The sequence below is a fragment of the Tamandua tetradactyla genome, chromosome 15 (genome assembly GCF_023851605.1).
Source record: "Tamandua tetradactyla isolate mTamTet1 chromosome 15, mTamTet1.pri, whole genome shotgun sequence".
Taxonomy (NCBI): domain Eukaryota; kingdom Metazoa; phylum Chordata; class Mammalia; order Pilosa; family Myrmecophagidae; genus Tamandua; species Tamandua tetradactyla.
In genome coordinates, this window is record NC_135341.1 from 75837933 (window position 1) to 75865174 (window position 27242).

Here is a 27242-nt window from a genome sequence, read left to right on the forward strand (position 1 = left end):
GTGGAATAAATATGAGATCGTAGTTATATATATAGGATAACCAACCATCCTGGTTTGCTCAGGACTGTCCCAGTTTTAGCCCTGGAAGTCCTGCATCCCAGGAAATTCTTCAGTCCTAGAAAATCCCTCAGAAAGCCAGGCTGGTAGGTCATCACATATCATCTTATTTTTAATCTTGTGCAGTATTTTCCAAGCTTCAATACTCACTGTCCTGTGTCACAATTTTTACCATTTCCATTTATGTCCTATACTAGTATTTACTTAGTATTTGTCTTGAAATCAGCCCACTATCTTTGTTATTTTGTTTAGCCTCATCCTAAGCAAAAGTATCCTTGGACTCATGCCAGTAGTATTTATTTCTACTACACATTAAAATAAATACAAAATTGAAAATTTTTTCAATTGTATTTAATAAAGTTGCACTTACAACTTGCCCTACACTGTTCTAAGCACTTCATAAATATTAAGTGATTTAAATCCTCAAAATAGCCCAGTGAGGAAGGAACTATTATCACCTTTAATTTTAAAATGAGAGAACCTAAGGCACAGTGAAGTTGAATAACTTGCCCAAAGTCACACACCTGGTAAATTTGTCCATGTGTTCCTGAGTCATTTTGGAAACCCTCTGGCCTTGAGGATCTTGTCCATTCTTGCCCATACTTCATCTACCCCAAAGGCCCAGAACACCACCTGCCACAATTTAGAGATTCAAAAGTGATAGCTGAATTGAACTGCACTTTTATTCCTAACTCCCAGATCCCTCCACTGCCATGATATCATATCTGTGAATTTGTTCTCAAAGGGTCAAAACATAAGCAAAAGTACGTATTATTATTATTATATGCATGTGTCATATTTATATACATATATATTATTATATGTATATGTGAATATATACATGTTTTAATTATAAGGTATCTGACCCAAACAATCTGGCCTGAGTTCTGAAGCCTAGTACTCAGAAGGTACAAAAGACAGGAGGGGATTATAGCACAAAACATCTTGCAGAAGCCGTGGAAAAATTGTGACAATTATTCAAACTATTGGAAATGAGTCATTCTAGTGTTTCCAAATTTCACAGGACTATTTCATAGTAGGAAGTATGGGCTGGTTTGAAGCTATTATATACCTGAGAAAAGCCATGTCCTTTAATCCTCATTCAATATTGTTGGATGGGATCTTTTGTATTATTTCCATGGAGATGTGGCCCACCCATTCCATGTGGGTCTTGATTAGTTTACTGGAGTCCTTTAAAAGAGGAAACATTTTGGAGAGAGCACAGCTGACACAGATGCCAACACTTGAAGAATGGAGACACAGATGTTTGGGGATGCTTGAAACCCAGCAGATTTTGCCATATGGTTTCCCATGAGATGTTAAGCAAGCCAGAACCTGGGGAGAGCCAAGGGAAGCCAAGAGATGAAGGCCAGCCCTGGAGAAGCAAAGTGAGGAACCCCCATAGAAGCAAAGGTTGAAAGCAATGAAGCCCAGGAGCAAGGGACCAACAGATGTTAGCCACATGACTTCCCAGCTGACAGAGGTGTTCCAGACCTATTAGCCTTCCATGAATTAAGGTATCTTTTCCTGGATGCCTTATTTTGGACATTTTTTAAGGCTTAGAACTTTAAACTTGCAACTTATTAAATTCCCTTTTAAAAGCCATTCCATTTCTGGGATATTGCATCCCAGTAGCTAACAAACTATTGCAAAGTAGAACTTAAGTTTTTCAATAATTATATGTTTTCCCCTTATATTAAGACAATCATTCTTAATCAAATTCTTTCTCAATTTTTAATCCTCAGTTTCATCACCTATAAAATGGTGTTGGAATTGGAGGATCTCTTAAACTGTTTTCAATCTCAACAACCTATGACTCACAATTCAAAATTATACCCCATCTTTATCTTCTAGTAGGAGATCATCTAGAAATAATCAATAACTACCAAAGAATCAGAACTTTCACAAATATATGGAGATTAAATAACACACTCTTAAACAAGTACAGGATCAAAGAAGAAATGGCAAGAGAAATCAATTGATATCTGAGGACAAATGAAAATGAGAATACAAGATATCAGAATTTATGGGATGCAGCAAAGACAGTGCTGAGAGGGAACTTTATTGCCCTCAATACCTATATTTAAAAAGAAGAAAGGGCGAAAATTGAGGATTTAACTGCTCACCTGAAGGAACTAGAGAAAGAACAGCAAACTAACCCTAAAGCAAATAGAAGAGAAATAGCAAAGATTAAGGCCGAAATAAATGAATTGGAGAACAAAAACCAATAGAATCAACAAAGCCAAATGTTGGTTCTTTGAGAAAATCAATAAAATTTATGGCTCCCTAGCTAGACTGACAAAGAAAAAAAAGAGAGATGATGCAAATAAACAAAATCAAAAATGAGAGGGAGGGTCATTACCATGGACCCTGAAGAAATAAAAACAAAATCACAAGAGGATACTATGAACAACTGTACATCAACAAATTATACAACTAAGATGAAATGGACAAATTCCTACAAACACATGAACAGCCTATACTGACTCAAGAAGAAATGGAATTTCTCAATAAAGCAATCAAAAGTAAAGAGATTCAGTCAGTCATCAAAAATCTTCTTACAAAGAAAAACCCATGGCCAGATGGCTTCACAGGGTAATTTTACCAAACATTCCAAAAGGAACTAACACCAATCCTGCTCAAACACTTTCAAAAAACTAAGGAAAAAGAAACTCTACCTAACTCATTTTATGAAGCTAACATCATTCTAATATCAAACTGAATAAAGATGCTATAAGAAAGGAAAACTACAGGCCAAGCTCCCTAATGAATATAGATGCAAAAATTCTCAACAAAATACTTGCAAGTCAAATCCAACAACACATTAAAAGAATTATACGCCACAACCAAGTGAGGTTTATACCAGGAATGCAAGGGTGGTTCAACACAAGAAAATCAATCAATGTAATACAACACTTTAACAAATGGCAGGTTGCAAGATTAATGGGCAAAAATCAGTAATGTTTTTATGCACAAAAAATGACCTAACTGAAGAGCCAGTTAAGGAAAATTTCCATACAAAATAGCAACTAAAAGAATCAAGTATCTAGGAATAAACTTAACCAGGGATGTAAAGGGCCTCATTTGAAGGAAATCAAAGAAGATCTAAAAGGTGGAAAGACATTCCATGCTCATGGGTAGGAAGATTAAATGTTGTTAAGATTTCAATTCTATCCAAAGTGATCTACAGATTCAATCCAATACCAATCAAAATTCCAACAATCTATTTTGAGGACTTGGAAAAGCTAGTTATCAAATTCATTTTGAAAGGAAAGAGACCAGAACAACAAAAAATATTCTAAAAAGGAGTGGGAGGATTAACACTTCCTATTTTAAAGCTTATTATAAAGCCACAGTAGTCAAAAAGCATGATACTGGCACAAATACAGAAGTATTTGTGGAATCAAATTGAGAGGGCAGATATAGACCAGCAAATGTATGGTCAATTGATCTTCAACAAGGCACCAAAATCCACTGAACTGAGACAGAATAATCTTTTCAGCAAATGGACATGGGAGAACTAGATAATAGCCAAAAGATTGAAAGATGACCCTTATCTTACATCTAATACAAAATTAACTCAAAGTGGATCAAAGACCTAAATATGAGAGCCAGTTCCATTAAATTCCTAGAAGAAAATATAGGGAAACACCTATATAGAGTAGAAGGTAGCTCCTTCAACTTTACACTGGAGGCACAAGTAACAAAAGAAAAAAATAGATAAATGGGGAATTCTCAAGATCACATGCTCCTGTTCCTCAAAGGACTTTGTCAAAAAGGTAAAGAGGCAGCCAACTCAATGGGAGAAAATATTTGAAAACAACATATCAGATAAGGGTTTGAGATCCAGTATATTTAAAGAAATCATACAATTCAACAAACAACCCAGTTATAAAATGGGCTAAATATATGAATAGGCATTTTTCTGAAGAGCAAATACAAATGGCTAAAAAAAACCATGAAAGGATTTTCATCTTCCTTAGCTATAAGAGAAATGCAAATCAAATACAATGAGATATCATTTCACACTCATAACAATGGCTGCTATTAGAGAACCAGGATACTATGAATTTTGGGGAGGATGTGGAGAAATTGGAAGACCTATGCACTGCTGGTGGAAATGTATAATGTTACAGCCACTATGGAAGACAATTTGGCGGTTCCTCAGAAAGCTAAATATAGAGTTGCCCTACAACCCAGGAATACCACTACTCGGTGTTTACCAAGAAGAGCTAAAAGCAGTGACACGAACAGACATTTGTACACCAATTTTCATAGTGACATTATTCACAATTGTCAAAATATGGAAGCAATCCAAGTGTCCATCAACAGACAAGTAGATAACAAAATGTGGCATATGCATATAATGGGATATTATGCAGCAGTAAGACAAAATGAGGTACTGAAATATATGACAATATGGATAAAGCTTGAGGACATAATGCTGAATGAAATAAGCCAGACACAAAAGAACAGATACTATGATATGACCCTAATAAAGGTAAAATCTTTTAGTGTATAATACAGGGAATCTAGAGATACACAGAAGCTAGAGATAGGTGAATGGTTACCTAGTGAGACTGAATTTAAATGTAAAGGAATGGATAAAAGTGATGGTAGTTCATTTAGTGGGTTTACAAATAATGTTGCCATACTGAAGGTGAATATGATTGAAAGGGGTTGTATAGAGCCATGTATCTCACTGATTAACACTACAAATATAAATAAGTTTTTGCATGAGCCACACCAAAGGTAGGAATCTTGTACAAAGAATCAATAATAGAGGGGTATAGGGGAAAAACTACATTGCATGATATGGCCTATTTTAACAGGAAGACTTCACCAGTCCCATAGCAATACTAGGGGTAAATAATTGGGGTGGAAGGACAAGAGTTAAGGGGAGTTTGGGATTTTTCTCTTTGATAAGGTTGTGTTTATCTGCCATTTTTCTCCTTGAAGCAATGAAAATTGTCAAAAATTGAGAGTGATGATGATTGTACAACTAAGTGAGGATCCTGTGAGACATGGATTGTTTATTTGGGACATTATCCATGATGCCCAGTGGATGAAGGTTGCCAAAGAGTACAATGACTGAGAAGCAGAAAGGCAGACTATGGGTGTATACATATGATGGAATATGGTACGGCTACAGAAAAGAACAAAGTTATGAGACATACAACAAGGTATATGAACCTTGGGGACATTATGTTGTGCAAAATAAGCCAGAAACAAAAGGACAAATATTGTATGGTCTCTTTTAGAAAACACATCAGAAATTTGGGGCCTAAATTGTAAGTTCTTATAGCTGCCACATTTATTCCTGAGCTTTAAGTGTTATTTCTAGATTCCGAAATGCTATGCTATATATGTATAACCTGGTGTGCTGGTTTGAAAATATTATGTATCCCAGGAAAGCCATGTTTTAATCCTGACTCAATCTTGTAGGAGCAGCCATTTATTTTAATCCCGACTCAATACTGTTGGAATCTTTTGATTAGATTTTCTCCAGGAAGATGTGACACATTCAATTTTGGGTATTAACTTTTGATTAGGCAACACCTATTTCAGGTGGGTGTTGATAAGTTTACTGGAATCCTTCACAAGAGAAACTTCAGAGCTAACAGAAATGACAGAACCTAGAAAAATAACAGGTGCCTCAGAGCCTACAGACACTTCATAGCAGAGCTGACACAAATGCGGACATGTGGAGATCAGAGACATGGATGTTTGGAGATGCTTGGAGCCCAGCAAACATCACCATGAGATGTTAAGTAAGCCAGAAGAGAGGCAAATGCCAGCCACTGACTACCTAGATGAGAAAGATGTTCCTAACCCATGGACCTTCCTTGAATTAAGGTATCCTCTTGTTGGTGCCTTAATTTGGGCATTTTCATTGCCTTAGAACTGTAAACTTGTAACTTATTAAATTCCCCTTTTTAAAAACCACTCCAGTTCTGGTATATTGCCTTACCGCAGCTAGCAAACTACACACCTTTATCTCCCTGGAACTTTGGGTACCTGTATGACACCTAAGACTCAGAGCTGGAGTTCTGCAGCTCTGAAAGTCAGCATTGCTACATGCGACAATTCTTAAAGAAACAAACAAACAGAAAAGAGATCAGGCTTCAATTAGAGATAAGAACAAAGCTGATCTGGTTGGGACTAAGGTAAATTAAAATATGGTAAAGGATGACAAGTGTCTATTGAGACCAAAGGAAGAGAGCTTTATTTTGTCCATAACCTAAATTTTCTGTAGCATGCAATCTAACTCAACCTGTCTGAATAGTTCGTTTAATCAACCCAAACACATGGAGCTGAGAATGGGAATGAGGGATTGTAATTCTGTATAGTTAATGTAATATGCGCATACATCCCAGAGTATGTTGGGCAGATAATTTTTAAATATTGGCAAATTCCCTTAAGGGACTGGAGAAAAAATATGGACCTATTAAACTTTCTCACCTAGGAAATCCTGGATACTTTTTCAAATACTACAAACTCCCAAGTTAATAGGCCAAGTCCTTGATCTTAATGCTTGCTTTTGTGAAACTTATTTCTGTAGTGGAGAAGCTAGGCCTACCTATAATTATACCTAAGAGTTACGTCCAGAGAACCTCTTTCGTTGCTCAGATGTGGCCTCTCTCTCTCTCTCTCTAAGCCCAACTCTGCAAGTAAAATCATTACCCTTCATTCTACATGGGACATGACTCCCAGGAATGAGCCTAGCTCTGGCACCATAGGATCAACAATGCCTTCCTGACCAAAAGGGGCAAAAGAAATGTAGCAAAATGAGGTATCAATGGCTAAGAGAATTTGAATAGAGTGGAGAGGCTATTCTGGAGAGTGCTTTAGCTAGAGACCGCTAATTGCCACTATTTGCCAAACCCCAACCGACACCATTCCCGTTAACCCTAAAGAACACCCAGGGCTCTGAGATCCTACAAAAGTTGCACACCCTAAGTTTACTTTTCATAAACCTAAAACCTTCAGATGGTTCCTAAGCCAGAGAAGTCCTGAAACTCAGAGGTGCTAGTCTCTCCAAGAATATCAACCAATTCCAACCCCCATCCCATATTGTCGGCATGCCTTTTTAGCATGAAAAATGTAGAATGGGCATAACCCTAATATCCTTAAAGATTGAGAGAAGAATCAAAGGAGAAGGAGGAGTTATAACAGAGAAGTTAGGATCTAAACAAATGAGTATGACTATTAAATCATTATATTGTTACTTCTTTTTAGTCTCTAGTATCTTGGAGCAGTTAAAAGGAAAAACCTGAAATTGTGGAAAACTGTAATACATACCCAACTTTGAAAATCTATTCTATAACTGCTTGTTAAAATGTACTTTGAAATTTATTGCCTTTTTGTATATATGTTACAGTCCACAATTTAAAAAGTTTTTTAAAGAGGAAGAAGGGAGAAGAATGTTCAGAGGGCACCAAAATGAATTGTCACAGGGAAAGTTGGCCAAATGATATTTTTGCAATTGCTTTGAAGTCTGCATCTCAAGAGGCTTCAGAGGAAAACCATCTGCTCTGTTATATCCTTGAGGTCATAGAGAGTGCTATATTTTATTTAAAACTCACTCCTACTCACTCTTTCTTCCCTTCTCTCCTTCATTCTCTCTTTATAGTGTGTTTGTGTTTCTCAAATCAATCTAGGTTCTCCCAGGGTTCAATTTATTCTCTAAATATAATAATAACCTTTATACAAGGTGTATTCAAGCTACTCAGATTGTTCAGTGTTCTAAACTAGTCCATATATCAGTGTTCTAGTCATATATACAATTTCAGATGGAGATGTTCCTCATTTTATGGGAAAAGTTTGTTCCTTAAAATTTACCTGTGTAACAACCACTTCAGTGTGTCTTTCCTTGAGTTTCACCACTAATTTGTTTCATGGAATATTGTCTTTGATGGCATATATTCCCCATTGCTAAACTTTCCTAAGAATCTCCAAAAAAAAAAAAAAAAAAAACCTCTGGCTAACACCCTGAACATAAGGTTATTGGGATTTAACTCATAGATGTGGTGGTTCATGTGAAATCAACTTGGCTAGTCTGGAACTACATCTCCCAGAATTCCTTTCCCTGCATGGTTCTCATTAAGAAAATGTGTGGGAGATATCACGTTAGTTTCCTAGGGCTGCCATAACAAAGAACCATAAACTGGCTGTCTTAACAGAAATTTATTGTCTCACAGTACTGGAACCTAGAAGTCTGAAATCAAGGTGTTGGCAAGTCTGTACTGTTCTTCTGAGACCTGAAAGGAGAAGTCTTCTTTGCTTCTTCCTAACTTCTGGTGGTTTGCTGGCAATTCTTGGCATCCCTTGGGTTGCATTTGCCACATTTCAATCTCTGCTTCAGTAACCATGACATTCTCTCCTGCATCTGTCAGTGTCCGCATCTAAATGTCCTCTTCTTACAAGGACACCAGTCACAATGTATTAGGGCTCAGCCTAATCTAGCTTGTCATCATCTAACTAATCGCATCCTCAAAGACCCTATTTCCAAATAGTCACATTCATGGGACCAGGATTCAGGCTTGAACATATCTTTTGGGGGACATAATTCAAACCATAACAGATGTGTAAGGTCAGGTACTGCTGCAGTTCATTCACAGTCACCCTACCTGGCTCTCTGTGCTGGCCTGGGCTGCCTCGGGCTGGTACTTCCTCTACTTCTCACTGGATCTCCTCCTTGAGCTTCTCCTGACTCCTGGGCCAGGTTTGCAAGCAGCTTAGGGGCGAAATACACCCACTGTTCTGCAGGTCAGCCCACATCATAAGAAGTTGGAAGTGTAGAGGCATTGAGGGATTGATGTGGGTTCCAGTTTTTCTTTGCAGGTTCCAGTTTGTGCTTTCTTTCTTCTACTTCGTGCCGATCTTTGCTTTCCTGCTGCTGACCTCGCTGATTTCTGGTCTAGAACCAGACACAGGGCAATATAATGATTAATGATTATATAATCATTGCTTAATCAGATCTCACAATCGCCTATGGTCTATTTCCTATGATAAAACCTTATATCACTCATATTGTTCTGCTTGTCTGATTGAATCGTAACTAATACTGCAGAAAACAAGCCAACAAACAAATATGGGAGCTGACATTCTTTGTTCTGACTGAATTCTACTTGGTAATGTTCTTCACCTCACACGTTGGCTGAGGAGGAGGGTAGTGACATCCAGACTTGATCTCATAACTTACTCCAGAACTCACTGTGATCAGCAACTAAGAGAATGGCTTCTGGCCTCCCCTGGGGTCTGTCCTCCCACCCTAACTCTTAGTTCTGTGCCTTTACTCACCAGTGTCAAGCCATAAATCTGCTCATGCATATCTACTTTAGAATTGCTTTATATATGAAATCAGATCTATGCATATCAAATCACAATTTCTTACAACAAACATATAGTTTTTGCATTTTTCATTAATCTTTCAGTTAGTAGTGATCCTGAAAACTTCTGGCCCAAGAATCTCTCCTTTATGATGTAGGGGCAGAACGCTGGACTTGCCATCAACCCCAACTCTGCTACTGTTAATGTGATCTTTGGGCAAGCCCTCGCATCTCTGAGCATCCTGCATACATACCCTCATCAGCAGAAAGGGCAGGAAATGACAACTTCTCCAGACCCCTCCAACTTCAAACATTCCATTCTAAAGAACTCTTCTAAATAACACTCTAAATACAGGAAAAGAAGCACCTCTTAAAAAAAAAAGTCCATCTTTTAGAGGACTGGAAGTAAAGATTTCCAGAAGCAAATAGTTAGACTTCTGTACATTCTCAAACATATGCCAAACTTAGGCACAGCTGTGTGAACATGTATTCTGGACAAATTTAATACTCTATCATTCTTTCTGATTTAATTCTGATTTTTAGCATATTTATTTACAGAGTTTTTTATCTTTTATTTTGATTTTGATTCTCTTTTTGCTTTTTTTGATGAGCATTGCCTCAATCTTATTTAGAAGTGCGTGAAATACAAACTGGAAGGAAATAATTAAATATCCTAGTAACTCTGAATGAAAACTATCTCAATTTAAATCACCTTTGTTGTGTCTCACTTGGAAGAAGAAACTTAATGCATCATATTAATGTTGTTGGGAAGGATACAGCTCTCAAGGGCCCTGATTTACTTCTAGAAAGTAAATTAGGTTTGATAAGAAAAAAAAATGAGCACAACATTTTTGATGATTTGGCCAAACTCACAAAGAAGGAAATATCTTCTCACTTTGCTTTGTAGGTTATCCCCATCACCTACACGGCCACCCATCCTACCTGAGTTCAAGAATACTTGGGTCCAGGCCCCACTTTGTGCAAAAGGTATGAGACACTCATTTCTTTCTAGTCCTTCCTATGAGGTTCAGGGCTGTATGTTTGGCTGTTCCAAGTCGCCCTTCCCAGGGACTGCCAGGACCCTGTTCCAGAAGCCAACCCCCTGTAGGTAGGGCTCTGCCTGCTACGGACAGGTGACAGGTACTGACTGTCTCTCTGCCCAAATCCCCTGGCATTATCTATGAGGACATTTGTTAAGTATGAGGAAGGATAAGTCAGAGGGTAAAACTGAGAGTCCAGAGGGCAGAGTCAAAACTTGTAGAAAGTAATTTTCAAACGGTAGTACTGAACCCTAATCAAGGTACTATTCACAGGTGTCTAGCTGGACTTCAGAATTGCTATGGACCAGTGATTGCTGTCTGCCTCCCATTTACCCTCTTTTTGAATGGGAGTGTTTATTTCAGTTATCCTATGCCTGTCCTAGCATTATGAGACAGGTGATCAATCCCTTTAGTTCGGAAGTGTTCAGATTGAGCAGGATGGTGCTCAAGGAGATGGACCTGAGAAACATGTTTAAATGATGTTTTATAACATGGTCCAAAATTCCTTTAACACTTTTCCAACTGAAAAGTGGCATCTATGTCCCCTCTCCTTGATTCTGAGCAGAGGCTTGAGACTTCTCCAACCAATTGAGCATGGCAAAAGAAATTCTATGTGACTTCTGAGGCTAGGTCAGAAAGGAGCCTGCAGCTTCCACCTGCTTCTCTTGAATCCCAGACTGTTTGAAAACCTGTGAGGAAGCCCAAGCTGTCACATGGGAAGACCAACTGCAGGTATTCAGGCCAACAACTCCTTCTAAGACAAGAACAAGACATGTCTGTGAACGAGTCTTTAGATCAGTTCAGCCCTAGCTGTTCAGTCATTCCCAGTCTTCCAGTCTTGCCAGCTAAGGCCCCAGACATTGTGGAGCTGAGAAAAGCCCTTTCCAAATTCCTGACACAGAATCCATGAACGTAATAAATGTTTGTGGTTTCAGGCCACTTACACTTTGGAGTTATTTATATGTAGCAATATATAGCTATAACTATCTCCCTGTATTCCCTGTCACTCTGTTGAATATTCCAAAATTTCTTGCTTCCTCCAGGACTGGAGATTGCAATGCCCTTGGATTCTGTTCCTTTCCTTTCTTGCTGACTATACCCTCACCACCATCACAACACACTTTGCTAAGTTCCAGACTCTGTACCTCCCCTCCCCTGCTCTGATTTGCCATGGTGAATTATGGATGAATCCCAAGATAGTACAAGCATAAGGTGACTAACATGACTACAACTAGGCAGTAAATAAGGAAAAGGATGTCATAACCTAATAATTGAAACCTGGCAAGATGATCTGATGAACTAAGCTTGAAACTTCTGAATTCTCTGTTTTGTTGTTATTTGTCCTGACACCTCCATCTGGAAGGTTACATTACCTCTCCAGCCTCCCATTGGTCTAGAACAAGGACCAACCAATGACCCATGGATAATGAGCTTCTAGCAAATCTCCAGCTTCACTTTGTAGAACTCTAAGCCAAATATCACTGCCTCAGATCCCTCTCCAGGCCAGCCACAGTTCCCAGTGAGTAAGGCTGTGAAACCATCAGCCTATACCTTCTCACCCACTCACACTTCCTGGTCAGCAGAGCACCCACTAATTCTCCCAAATGTTCAATCTCCTTTGGGGCCTGGGATCTTCAAGCCTTCAAGGAAGTGAAATATTCCTCCTCCCCCAAAATGGCATCTAACATGCAGCTCCTGTGTATCTGCTCCCTGCCTCATTCTTTCAGCCAATGCCGTCAACAGCCCTTTTACTGAGAAGGCACGTGGTACCCAGTACTGCAACAGCCGTCATAATGAAGACAATAATGCCAACTACAAAACCACAGGGTGGGGTGGGGCTGATGCAGAACTACATGAAATATACCAGGGATAAGGCATAGGGCTGCTATTCTTTTTCATTGGTCTGAAATCTCAGATTTCATCTCTTAGAATCAAATGACAAGGCATCCGTGGAGGACAATGTGGCAATCCAGGTGGTGAGCACTGATATTAGGAAGAAACAAAGTGGAAATGGACAGATGGTAGATCATGCAGAAGAAAATTGTTTCTTCAGTTTGACATGGTTGGCATGCGAATTTTCAATTGGGTTGTTAAAGATCAGGTTATTTTATCACAGACCAAGCCCTTAATCTCCCTAAGGTCTTCAAAGCTTATTTGTTTTACTTTCTCTGATGTTTCTCTGCTTTCCAGGAATTTCAGAAAAAGGTTAAGTTGTAAGTTGAGCAGGGTAGGGAGTGGGTGACAGATCAAAGAGAATTTAAGTCCTAGGCCTAAACTTTGAAATCCTAAAATATTTTCAGTTATAAAAAGATGTCCCACTTTCGAACATATAGTTTTAAGAAGTCAGGGACTTGCACAGATTTAATTTGCCTGACAAAATTTCTCTTTGCCTCTTCCATATTTCCTAGTGCCACCCTCTATGGTTTTCAAGTCCTAAAATTCTAAATTAACATGGACATCTGCTCCTAGCAAATATAGTCAGAGCTTTCCTGCAAATATACTCATAGCTGTCCTGTCCTGCCAGTTTGCAATCATGAAACCAAGGTAAGAAAAAGAAGAAATAAAAAAGAACAACTTATTAGTACAGTTTCCAGGAACCAAGGCCTTTCCCAACTCTCCCTTCTCCAGTAACCCATCCTGCTTCCTCCCACTTTATCACAATCTAACATTCTCATGAACTACAGAGCAGAGGGGAATGAGCAACAGTCAAAAACATAATTCAGGGCGGGCCACGGTGGCTCAGCAGGTAAGACTGCTTGCCTGCCATGCCCAAGGACCCGGGTTTGATTCCTGGTGCCTACCCATAAAAAAAAAAACAACAAACATAATTCAATTGCCAAAAATACATAATAAAAAACATAAACCGCAATTCTTTTAGTTCTTAGCTATTCAGAATCAACAAGTTATTGTCAGAATAGAAAATAAAAATAATGAAATCTATATGAACACCTATCACCTTCAAGAATTCTGTGCACCCCCAACTGTTTCAGCCATAGCATGTTTATAAATGAGGAGAATTTAAACTTTTCAGGGCAACCTGGCACCTGGCTCAATGCCCCATGGTCTTTAGTTCTCCTTGACATTGTTTTGGACCTAGGCCAACTGTATAATGCAAACTGCAAATGCAAACTACATATATACTCTTAAATTCTCTAGTAGCTACATTTTAAAAAGTAAAAAGAGGGTGGGCCATGGTGGCTCAGGAAGCAAGAATGCTTGCCTGTCATGCCCGAGGACCCGGGTGTGTTTCCCCGTGCCTGCCTGTGTAAAAATAAGTAAATAAATAAATAAAATAAAAAGTAAAAAGAAACATGGAAATTAATTTTAATAATACATTTATTTTAATCCATTTGAACATGAATTTAATAATATTTTATTTAACCCAAACTACATGTAATCTATCAATAAAAAATTATTAATGAGATATTTTACATTTTTTTCATACTAGGTCTTTGAAATCATGTGTATATTTATATAATGTAAACTAATAACATTTCGAGTGCTTAATAGCTGTGCATGGCTAGTGGCTACCTTTATTGGACAGAGAAGTTGTATCCAAATAAGCCTGTCCTTATTTCTGTAGTTGATATATGTTTCTTCCATTATAATTAGATTCCTAAAAAGGAGATGCTTTAAAAACAAACAAAAAATGCTAAATAGTTGCCTAACCACAAGAGGGGGTCCAGATGGTTGTACAAGTGGCAGGATTTGAATTTCACAATTATTTCTGGCTTTCTCTAAAACTCCATACATCCAAGTATGGATTTCTTGACTTAGGCAACTAAAACGAGAATCCCTGTTTCCTGAAAGTAAGCTTGTCAAATAAAGCAAAACATATCTGGTTAAATTTGAATTTCAGATAAACAGGTAAATTTTTTTAGCGTATCTCACAAATATTACATGGAACATTCTTATATTTAAAAAAAAAAAAAGAAGTTGGGCAGGCAATGGTGGCTCAGTGGCACAGTTCTCGCCTGCCATGCTGGAGACCCAGGTTCATATCCCAGTGCCTGCCCATGCAAAAAAAATAAGTTGTCTATCTGAAATTCAAATTTAATTGGATATCCTGTATTTTATTTCCTAAATCTAGCAATCCTACCTGAAGGCATTAGTAGAACTGAGTCTTTAGCTAAAGGGGAGTATGCAGGTAGGGAATGAGCAGAGCCTTCTCCCATCAGGACCACAAATGAGGTAATGGAAAGGGAAGATGTCCTCAGGTAACCAGTTGTGGTAGAAAGGGCCAAGATGTATTCTAGTTGGTCTAGCATAGATCGGGCTGTACTGACAATCGCTTCAAAGGGAAGAAGTAGGAAATGGAGAGGAAGGGAAACAAGATGGCAGAGACATGAGACAGCAGAGGATGATGGCGCCCCAGAAAGTCAGAGGGAGGCCTACTAGGAGCGTCATTGTGTTCAGGGTGGGAACCACCATTATTACAGATGAGTAATGAAGGCATCAGCAGGTGGTGCTGATCTCTGGAGCCTATGCCTTTCCATCCTATGTTCTTCCCCTGTCTGTTCACCAGATAAATATGTACATTTTGCAAGACTTTGGTCTTAAAGTCCCATCTGCAGCTTTACATTTTACTATGGATTTTCTTTGCTAATGAAGTTTGTTTTCTATTTTTATTTTTTATACTAAGAACTCTTCCAATGAGTTGGGAGTACATGACATTGAGTTCATTCAATGTACTAGATTTTCCTTTGTGTGCTCTGAATGAGGTCAGGGATGCATGCCCAAAAACTTCCTATAAGCTCCAAAGCTGTAATGTAGTTAGAACTAAGGGACATAGGAATTACAGAACTTCTGGGGAAATGTGTTTTTCAGATTGGCCACTTGCTGACCACTGGTATAGCTCAGAGATGAGATACAGAGTGTCTGACCCAGTAGGTCAAGGGGGAACCGGAGAATTTACATTTCTAACAGTGTCCCAGTTGATACTATTACTCCTGGCCCAGGGACCACAATTTGGCAAGCACTTACTTACTAAAATGAGAATTTCCACAGGGATATAAATAGCATCTGTTGAGATTTTGTTCTGTTCTGCCATTAGTTTCTTCAAACCCAAAACTCAGAGAACATAAACTGCACCAACTGTGGCTCTGCAAGGCCAGAGGCCTCTGTTGTGTCTACTGACCATGCACTTGTATGATGTGGATTTTCACATCATGAGTCAGGTGGCTCTTTGGAGCTCAGGAGATTGAAGGAGGAAGGGATTCATCCCTAATCCTTTGAGAACAGGTATCCCAAGCTGGTCTCTTCCCACTCCAAATCAGCTCTTCCCTCTCTGCCCTCCATCATCCATCATGCTTCCTTCTCATCAGCACTGAATCTCCCTAGTCCATCCCTCTGATTCTGCCTCTAGTCAACCCCAGATTGGGTTACAGAAGGGCTACCTTCCCTAGCCAACCTTCATGAGCTTCCTCAGTGAGAAACTTCATTTCTGGGTATAGAAAGCCTTTCATGCTCTTTTCCTAACTGGCTCATGGTGGTGAGGAGACCCACTTGGTAGTGATATCTTCAGTTCCTTGGGCTAAACAAATTATTGCTAATAAATGTAAGTTACAAATTAAATAAATGTTCAAGTTCAAGCATTACTTCCCTCTTAGCCAGGGTCCTTAGTGACATGTAATGCCTAATTTCTAACATCCATTTGCCATTGGTTTTAGATGTAAATTTCTCTGGAAATCAAAACTAATATTCACTGTTCACATTCTTTTCCTTCTTTCAAAAAAGAAGGAATCGGGAAGCCTTCCTGTGGCCTGACTTCTTCCTTTCTCATTTCATTGCTTTGATAACTAGTAGTTCTCAAACTGTGTTCATGGGCCGCCTGCAAGCTAACGTGGGGACTTGCCCAGGGAATCTTTATTTCTAACAATCTCCTTGTGCTCACTAGATTTTGAAAGCATTGCAATAAGAACAGTTTATCTTATAAGTGTTTCATAGTCACCAATGTACCTAGAAGGTGGATTAGGTGTTTGACAAAATCTCACTCCATATCCTTTGGGGTTCCACTTATGGCCAAAAAGCTTATGGCAAAAAAGCTTGAGCTTTATTCTTGATAAGATTCAACACTTAGTCAAGGAAATACCCTTTATTTTTCCCTAATATGCTTTGCCATTTATGTTACTTCTTCCCTCATTTCCCTACTTTATATACCATTACTCTTTCATGTTTTGATTCAATATCTATGTTGACATTTTCTTATTAACAAATTTATAACTTCTCTGAACAATGACTTCAAAACAAATACACAGACTTTGTGACATTAAGTCAAAGGTGTGATTCTCAATTCAGTCAACCCAACTCAACTCCCAGTTTAGTGACAGCAATATTTAAGTACTTAGGGATGCATCTCACCACTTTTCCCTAAGACCAGAAACCATTACATTTATTCCCTTTTCCAGCGGCCTGGTTTGCGTCTATACATTGTGACTAAATCATTTTAGGACTTCATTTCTCCAATTAAATTAATATATTGACCTTTACCCCACAGACTTCAAACACCAACTTCCTTCTACTTTCAAGCTAGGACAGGTTTATTAAACCTTCTTTTATACCCACTCTATACTTTGAACACACTTTAATTATTACACACAAATCATACGTCACTGTAGAATTTCCCTACTAGATGATTAACTCCTCCTGGGAAGGTATCCCCTTGCTATCTCCACTACTTAGCACAACATCTGGCTCATGGTAGATATGAATTGAGGAAATGAGACCTGAACTATTCTCAAACTTTCCTGGGTCTCTACCCATATTTAATATAATGCTACACTGCACAATGCTGATTTTCTATATCAGTGTTAATCTCAGAAATATTATCTGTTATATATACATTATATCAGCTGCATAGTTAATATGTTTTTCTTATAGTGAGACAGCTGATAGAGTCCAGAGGAGCACTATTTAATGAATGTTCTGAAATGATGAAGCTATTCAATATCTGCACTGTCCAGTATCATAGCCATGAGCTTCATACAGCTGTTGAGCTCTTAGAATGTGGCTAGTGAGGCTGAGAAAGCTGATTTTTAATCTTGTCTCATTTTCATTTATTTAAATTTAAATCTTATGGTGAATGTCTACCATGTTAACACAAGTCTGGTGTATGCTATTTAATGCTCTCATCCAAAAGACACTGATGTGCCAAATTATGCTTCCTTTGCCATGAACAGAACCTGGTAGTGTGATGTTTGCTCAACTATGGTCTTACAGAGGAGGTGTGGGTTGGAATAGTCAGCAGAGTCACAACTACAGAAAGGTGCTTCCAGAAGGAGGCTGCTGTAACAGCTCCACATGTCACTCATTCCTCCCAATTCCAGGAATCCATCCTATGGCTATTAACCAGCTGCCAATACCCTGAACACCAATTTGGAAACAGTGAACTGTGTATATTGAACTAAATCAATTTTGTAGATGCAATGGATATTGTTAAATGGAAATTCAAAAGTAAGATGAACCTCATTTTCTATAGTAGGCTGTGTGCTTCCAAACTGACCTTGAGAATAAGGCACATTTTAATGTATATATCTAGTCATTGCCATAGAAATGAATTCACTATATGTTAAAGAAAAAAAAAAACAAAACATAGCAGCTTACAAATAGCACGTGTAATAGAATCCTGAATATGCGTGTGTGTGTGTGTGTGTGGTATGTACATGGTGTATGTGTGGCACTTGGTACACATGTGACATGTGTGAGTATGTTTGTGTTTATATGCACTCAAAGAACGAGAAATAGAAGAAATTTTAGAGAATCCAACCAAAAATTAGTAGTGGGTCTCTTCATATAGTTAAATCACAAGTAGTTTTATTACCCAATTCTATAATAAACTTAAGCAAATAAGAAACTTTCCATGACAAGCAGGCAGCAAATAAGAAAAAAAAAGTTATTTCAAATGTCAGCATATTCAATCCTTCAGTTATTAGATACCTCTTTTGTAGGGTACCTCTTGATATGACAGCTCTCAAATTCTCAGAGTTAGGTTCTGGTATTTTTTTGGCTTGTAGAATCCACTCTTCTATCTGCTTTGTGTGTATTATAAGTGTTTAGTCTAGGCCGGTATACATGTTTAATTTTCTCCTGAACAGCTTTTGGCCATTTAATAAAGCCATGGATTGAATGCATTTGCTCTTGTGTCTTAAATTTTATTTAGGATGATCTGAAGCCATGGTTTTCGACACATTCTGGATTCAGGCAGTCCCCTTAGACATCTATTTCATATGCTTCTGCTTATCACTTTTAGAAATTTGGATATTTAGCATTGCTTTCAACTGGGCATCAATAAAGTGAAAAAAAAAAAGTATGAAATTGGATTATTATTTTAGCCCCAGACAAAAACAGAGATGTTATCATAAGGTTAAATAAAATACATTGCTAAGATACCCAGCTCAATCAGTCTCCAGCAACATCCAAGCACATTGAAAATTCTGATCATCTAGAGAAAGAACTCTGTCATAGGATGGATGGGTGGTGAGCTCAGATGAATCCTACATTATAAATTGAGATTTAATACAATAAAAGCAAACTCTTGTGTTGTAAATCAGATATAAAGTGGTTTCTCAATATAAGTAATTCTAAGGCAATCAGAAGTCTAATCTGCCTAATTGGATGGTTGGGCTTACATAACAAAATAACCTAAACAAGCCAAAGCTCTAAGTGAAGCAATTCTGGACACCTGGATTGAAGCTCCTCCATTGATATGTTGCTTTGTCTTGGGCAAGCTAGTTACATTCTCTGAGACTTAACTTCCTTATCTTAAATGTAGCTATTACTCTCATATTTGTTGTGAAGGTTGAATGAATGATTGTGAAAGTAAAAATGTCAGTTATTAACTGTAGTCAACTTTTATATTTTTTCATCCATTCTCATGGGGTTTGGAAAAGTAGAGTTTCCCCATCAGCCACCTTGAACTGGAAGTTTCCTTGTTAATATGACTATTAGCATGTAAGAAACAAATCCCCTGTGACATGAAGACTACAAATGAGATGGAAGCCATCCATCTGGGGTTCCCCTAGATGTGAGTTACCACCTGGGAATCATCCACTGTTTTACAACCTGCTGATTCACCGCTGGCTCTGCTCAATGTGGGCCTTCAAACCTTAGTAAGGGATTGTCCCTAGAAATCTGTGGAGAAATAGATTAAAGGAAGATGGATTAACGGGTAGAACAAATGGAGGGAGGCGAGGATTGATGAACAGTTTATCCTCAGGATAAAAGTAGGAAATCAGATTGCCTCCGCACTCCTGAAGAGCCAGCTAAAAAAGGCAATCTGGAAAACAGACAAGGGAAATTGGGACAAGAATTTATTATTCCCCCAACTTTACTGTTTTTGTTAGCCTATACCTAGTTCTCTGGAGAAACAATCAGTAAAAACATGCAGTTATGAAAAATCGCAATAAAACAGCCTTTGCTCTTCTCAAAGACTAAAAGCAGGTGAGCAGGAAAAGTGCCTGCTAGAATGAAGAAAAGTGTAAATAGGAAACCAGCATGCAGGGGAGAGAGAGAAAAGGGTTAGAATAATCTAAATTCAAACCCAGACTCTGCCTCTTCCAAGTTATCTGATCTTGGGCAGCATACTGAAAAGTCTCCAGGTCTTGGCTTCATCATTAGCACAAAAAAAAAGAGGAATAATAATAATAATACCAACATTGTGGTGTATTTTTAAGGATTGAATGGGAGAAGATAAAGAAGCAAGGAAAAATAGGCACTTAAATGGTTTGTCTTCTCATCCTTTTCCTGGTTAAAACGGTGCTAACCAGCAATTTGGCTGTTTGGGCAGAGTGGAGTCCATATATGGAGGAGCATTATAAAGCAAAAGTCCAACTGAGGAGTCACAGAATGCTGGAAAACCATTGTTGCTACAGATTCTGAGTTATCTAAGAAATATTAGTGAAGAGATGATTTCAGAAAAAATATTTTCTTATGTCAGAAATTACACTAGAGTTTTTGTGACTCTCCAAACTGTTAATTTGCTAAGCACTCTCTCCCACCCCTTACACACACACACACACACAAACACACACAAAGTGCAGTGTGTATGCTGTTGGTTACTATAGATATGTTGCTACAGATAAAGAATTCCTAAATTTTGAGCTATACTAATTGGTGTTGGCAAAACAGCAATTTGGGAGCCAAACACATAAACTTTGTAATATGACCCATTTCTGCAAAGCTTTGATATCCAAGAAATCACTCATTCTTTTATTCATGAATATTTGGTCAGTACCAACGGCAGACCAGAGCCAACTCTGTGGTTACGAATTAGATATGGGGAAGTTCCATTGGGAAGCTTATATTTCATACTATACCCAACCCTCATGCTGACTCCAAAACTAGGAGAAGATGGATCTACTGCCCAAAGTTTAGTCCTTCAAAGTAAGTGTGTAGCCAAGGGTTTCACTTAGTTATTCTGCAGCATGATTTTTAAGATTTCAGGTTTTCCTCCCATAAGGGACAGTTCCCATAGATAACCCACAGATGGCACTAATGAGCTATAAGGAAATAAAATTTCCTTCTAAAATGAGCCTTTAAAAAAACATGTTTTACTGTGAACAAGTACAAAAGTAGAGAGAGTACTATAAGTAACCTCCATGTATCCGTCACCCTGTTTCAATGGTTATCCACAAGTGGCCAATCTTGTTAACCTGCCCGACTCACATCCTCACCCACTAAATTATCTTGAATCAAATCTCAGACATCATATCATTTCATCTCTATATATTTTCATACAAATCACTAAAAAAAAAAAAAAAAAAAAGATGAGCACCTTCACTATACCGCGATCTGTCAGAAATTTTATGTGGGATTTTTTGTTGCTATTTAGTTGTTTGTTTTTAAACCTCTAAAGTTTAATTCACAAATAATTTTTTTTTAATGATGTGATTCAGAGATGCTCCATTTCAAGGGCTTTTAGCTCAAAGTATAGTAATTACTAGCTTTCTCTCCCTGGCCACCCCCCACCCCTTGTTTCTTTTTATAATTTTATTCCCAGGCTGGCCTCAGCAGTGATCATAAAATAAACACAGAGGGGTTTTCTTTAGGCAACTTATGTTTTGTTAAATTTTATTACATTGGGTTTTTTGTTTCATAATGATAAGCATTAAGAAGCAGGTGAACAAAACAATTATATTTCAAACTAAAATGATAGTTTTTGTTTATGAGAAGTCTTCAGATAAGTCAAGTGGTTAAAACAACAACAAAAATAATGATAATTCAACATCCTAAGGAGGACAAATCCTGAGGCAAATATAGCAACGGAAATGTTCTTTATGACATACTCTCCATAACTGTGCCCTGTCTCAGGTTCCCTCTCACCTCCAGCCGTAACCACACATTCAGGCTAGAGAAGAAGCAGGGGCTGGAAAACCACAGTTTTCAAAGAGCAGCAGGGGTGGGGAGAAGACTGAATTTAGAGATGATGGACCCTGAGCCTTCATTCCATCACTTATCAACATGGGACCTTGGGCAAGTCACTCAACCTCTCTGTGCCTCAGTTTCCACCCTTGCACTAGGGTAGTAATCACATCTACTCCACCTATCTAACAAAAGTATAGCAGAGATGGAGGGAGATGAATGTGAAAGCACATATCCATTCATAAAATGCTGCACACACACACATGAAGTTAGCAGCACGGTCAGGTGGTTTAGAGACAGGGTTCAGGGATCAGACAGATCTGGATGAGAGTCCAGATTTGGGTGACCTTGGGCAAGTGGCTTTACCTTTCTGAACCTATTTTAACATTGATAAAATAAGGATAATTATAGTACCCTCACCATAGGGAAATTTTACACACTAAAAGACACAACACATATAAAACACTGAGCCCAGCTTCCCCCGCCTTCACCGGCTCCTCCACCACCAGCCTCGACAGCCTTGCCGCCCTCACCTTTCCTCCTCCAGAACAGCTACTGGGGGAGTGGAGACAATACAGAGCAGCTCCTGGAGCCACGATGGAGAGCAAAGGGACGGCGTACCCCATCCTGGAACGGCTGACTGTCTGGGAAAATCAGCTCCGGTGAGAACACCGAGGGACGCGGGCTTTGCTGGGCGGGACGGCAAGCGGCCGGAGTCCCTCCCTTCCTCCTTCCCAGGCAAGCTGGCAGAATTGGGCAGGCGGTCCCCTCAGGCCGCGGCAGCTGGCGTCCCCACCACGCGAGGCCTCCCGGACCAACTGAAAGAGTTGGGTCAGAAATCCCCAGACTGCGGAGAACGGTGACCAGGGGGTCCCTTCCAAACACGTGACTCCCCGGTCCGCCAGGGAACAGTGCACTCTCCCGGGCTGCGACAGCTGGCGCCCTTCCGCCACGCTTGACGCCCCGGGCCGACTAGGAAATTTGGTCGGGCGCTCTCACGTGCTGCGGCGGCCGGCACCCTCCCCGCGTTCGGACCCCCGGGTCGGCTGGCACTCTTCCAAGACGCTTCGGCTGCCAAACCTCCCCTACGGTGAGAGTTTTCCAGAGTTAAAGAACCCACAGCAACTTTCACTGGTGGATCCCGTAGACAAACGTGTGCCACGAGTGCCACCTACTGGGCAGGATAAGAAAAACAGAACCCAGAGATTTCACAGAAAAATCTTACAACCTGTGGGGTCCAACACTCAGGGAAATCTGACTAAATGCCCAGACGCCAGCAGAAGATAACAGATCACGCTCAGAAAATTGAAAATATGGCCCAGTCAAAGGAACAAACCAATAGTTCAAATGAGATACAGGAGCTGAAACAACTAATGCTGAATATACGAACAGAAATGGAAAACCTCTTCAAAAACGAAATCGATAAATTGAGGGAGGACATGAAGAAGACATGGGCTGAACATAAAGAAGAAATAGAAAAACTGAAAAAACAAATCACAGAGCTTATGGAAGTGAAGGATAAAGTAGAAAAGATGGAAAAAACAATGGATACCTACAATGATAGATTTAAAGAGAAAGAAGATAGAATTAGTGATTTGGAGGATACAACATCTGAATTCCAAAAAGAAACAGAAACTATCCGGAAAAGAATGGAAAAATTCGAACAGGGTATCAGGGAACTCAAGGACAATATGAACCACACAAATATACGTGTTGTGGGTGTCCCAGAAGGAGAAGAGAAGGGAAAAGGAGGAGAAAAACTAATGGAAGAAATTATCACTGAAAATTTCCCAACTCTTATGAAAGACCTAAAATTACAGATCCAAGAAGTGCAGCGCACCCCAAAGAGATTAGACCCAAATAGGCGTTCCCCAAGACACTTATTAGTTAGAATGTCAGAGGTCAAAGAGAAAGAGAGGATCTTGAATGCAGCGAGAGAGAAGCAATCCATCACATACAAGGGAAACCCAATAAGACTATGTGTAGATTTCTCAGCAGAAACCATTGAAGCTAGAAGACAGTGGGATGATATATTTAAGTTACTAAAAGAGAAAAACTGCCAACCAAGACTCCTATATCCACCAAAATTATCCTTCAAAAATGAGGGAGAAATTAAAACATTCTCAGACAAAAAGTCACTGAGAGAATTTGTGACCAAGAGACCAGCTCTGCAAGAAATACTAAAGGGAGCACTAGAGTCAGATACAAAAAGACAGAAGAGAGAGATATGGAGAAGAGTGTAGAAAGAAGGAAAGTCAGATATGATATATATAATACAAAAGACAAAATGGTAGAGGAAAATATTATCCAAACAGTAATAACTCTAAATGTTAATGGACTGAATTCCCCAATCAAAAGACATAGACTGGCAGAATGGATTAAAAAACAGGATCCTTCTATATGCTGTCTACAGGAAACGCATCTTAGACCCAAAGATAAATATAGGTTGAAAGTGAGAGGTTGGGAAAAGATATTTCATACAAATAACAACCAGAAAAGAGCAGGAGTGGCTATACTAATATCCAACAAATTAGACTTCAAATGTAAAACAGTTAAAAGAGACAAAGAAGGACACTATATACTAATAAAAGGAACAATTAAACAAGAAGACATAACAATCATAAATATTTATGCACCGAACCAGAATGCCCCAAAATATGTGAGGAATACACTGCAAACACTGAAAAGGGAAATAGACTCATATACCATAATAGGTGGAGACTTCAATTCACCACTCTCATCAATGGACAGAACATCTAGACAGAGGATCAATAAAGAAATAGAGAATCTGAATATTACTATAAATGAGCTAGACTTAACAGACATCTATAGGACATTACATCCCACAACAGCAGGATACACCTTTTTTTCAAGTGCTCATGGATCATTCTCAAAGATAGACCATATGCTGGGTCACAAAGCAAGTCTTAACAAATTTAAAAAGATTGAAATCATACACAACACTTTCTCGGATCATAAAGGAATGAAGTTGGAAATCAATAATAGGAGGAGTGCCAGAAAATTCACAAATACATGGAGGCTCAACAACACACTCTTAAACAACAAGTGGATCAAAGAAGAAATTGCAAGAGAAATTAGTAAATACCTAGAGGCGAATGAAAATGAAAACACAACATATCAAAACTTATGGGATGCAGCAAAGGCAGTGCTAAGAGGGAAATTTATTGCCCTAAATGCCTTTATCAGAAAAGAAGAAAAGGCAAAAATGCAGGAATTAACTGTCCACTTGGAAGAACTGGAGAAAGAACAGCAAACTAATCCCAAAGCAAGCAAAAGAGCAGAAATAAATGAAATTGAAAACATGAAAACAATAGAGAAAATCAATAAGACCAGAAGTTGGTTCTATGAGAAAATCAATAAGATTGATGGGCCCTTAGCAAGATTGACAAAAAGAAGAAGAGAGAGGATGCAAATAAATAAGATCAGAAATGGAAGAGGAGACATAACTACTGACCTCACAGAAATAAAGGAGGTAATAACAGGATACTATGAACAACTTTACGCTAATAAACACAACAATTTAGAGGAAATGGACGGGTTCCTGGAAAGACATGAACAACCAACTTTGACTCAAGAAGAAATAGATGACCTCAACAAACCAATCACAAGTAAAGAGATTGAATTAGTCATTCAAAAGCTCCCTGAAAAGGAAAGTCCAGGACCAGACGGCTTCAAATGTGAATTCTATCAAACATTCCAGAAGGAATTAGTACCAACTCTCCTCAAACTCTTCAAAATAATCGAAGTGGAGGGAAAACTACCTAATTCATTCTATGAAGCCAACATCACCCTCATACTAAAACCAGGCAAAGATATTACAAAAAAAGAAAACTACAGACCAGTCTCTCTAATGAATATAGACGCAAAAATCCTCAATAAAATTCTAGCAAATTGTATCCAACAACACATTAAAAGAATTATACATCATGACCAAGTAGGATTCATCCCAGGTATGCAAGGATGGTTCAACATAAGAAAATCAATTAATGTAATACACCACATCAACAAATCAAAGCAGAAAAATCACATGATCATCTCAATTGATGCAGAGAAGGCATTTGACAAGATTCAACATCCTTTCCTGTTGAAAACACTTCAAAAGATAGGAATACAAGGGAACTTCCTTAAAATGATAGAGGGAATATATGAAAAACCCACAGCTAATATCATCCTCAATGGGGAAAAATTGAAAACTTTCCCCCTAAGATCAGGAACAAGACAAGGATGTCCACTATCACCACTATTATTCAACATTGTGTTAGAATTTCTAGCCAAAGCAATTAGACAAGAAAAAGAAATACAAGGCATCAAAATTGGAAAGGAAGAAGTAAAACTATCACTGTTTGCAGACGATATGATACTATACGTCGAAAATCCAGAAAAATCCACAACAAAACTACTAGAGCTAATAAATGAGTACAGCAAAGTAGCAGGCTACAAGATCAACATTCAAAAATCTGTAGCATTTCTATACACTAGTAATGAACAAGCTGAGGGGGAAATCAAGAAACGAATCCCATTTACAATCACAACTAAAAGAATAAAATACCTAGGAATAAATTTAACTAAAGAGACAAAAAACCTATATAAAGAAAACTACAAAAAACTGCTAAAAGAAATCACAGAAGACCTAAATAGATGGAAGGGCATACCGTGTTCATGGATTGGAAGACTAAATATAATTAAGATGTCAATCCTACCTAAACTGATCTACAGATTCAATGCAATACCAATCAAAATCCCAACAACTTATTTTTCAGAATTAGAAAAACCAATAAGCAAATTTATCTGGAAGGGCAGGGTGCCCCGAATTGCTAAAAACATCTTGAGGAAAAAAAACGAAGCTGGAGGTCTCGCGCTGCCTGACTTTAAGGCATATTATGAAACCACAGTGGTCAAAACAGCATGGTATTGGCATAAAGATAGATATATCGACCAATGGAATCGAATAGAGTGCTCAGATATAGACCCTCTCATCTATGGACATTTGATCTTTGATAAGGCAGTCAAGCCAACTCACCTGGGACAGAACAGTCTCTTCAATAAATGGTGCCTAGAGAACTGGATATCCATATGTAAAAGAATGAAAGAAGACCCGCATCTCACACCTTATACAAAAGTTAACTCAAAATGGATCAAAGATCTAAACATTAGGTCTAAGACCATAAAACAGTTAGAGGAAAATGTAGGGAGATATCTTATGAATCTTACAACTGGAGGTGGTTTTATGGACCTTAAACCTAAAGCAAGAGCACTGAAGAAAGAAAGAAAGAAATGGGAGCTCCTCAAAATTAAACACTTTTGTGCATCAAAGAACTTCATCAAGAAAGTAGAAAGACAGCCTACACAATGGGAGACAATATTTGGAAATGACATATCAGATAAAGGTCTAGTATCCAGAATTTATAAAGAGATTGTTCATCTCAACAACAAA

The 27242-nt window shown here is 38.5% G+C and overlaps 1 protein-coding gene across 3 annotated transcripts in view; it reads left to right on the top strand.

The window, feature by feature from the left end:
• Positions 1-27242, top strand: part of ACP3 (acid phosphatase 3) — a 182352-nt gene that overhangs the window by 46363 nt on the left and 108747 nt on the right. For 2 of the 3 annotated variants that reach the window (XM_077130129.1, XM_077130131.1), the window contains 2 exons: positions 10297-10376; positions 12838-12973. The exons of the other annotated variant lie outside the window; for it this stretch is intronic. The gene's annotated coding sequence lies outside the window, so the exon portion shown is untranslated. The remainder of the gene's footprint in view (positions 1-10296; positions 10377-12837; positions 12974-27242) is intronic. 3 annotated transcript variants of the gene reach the window in all.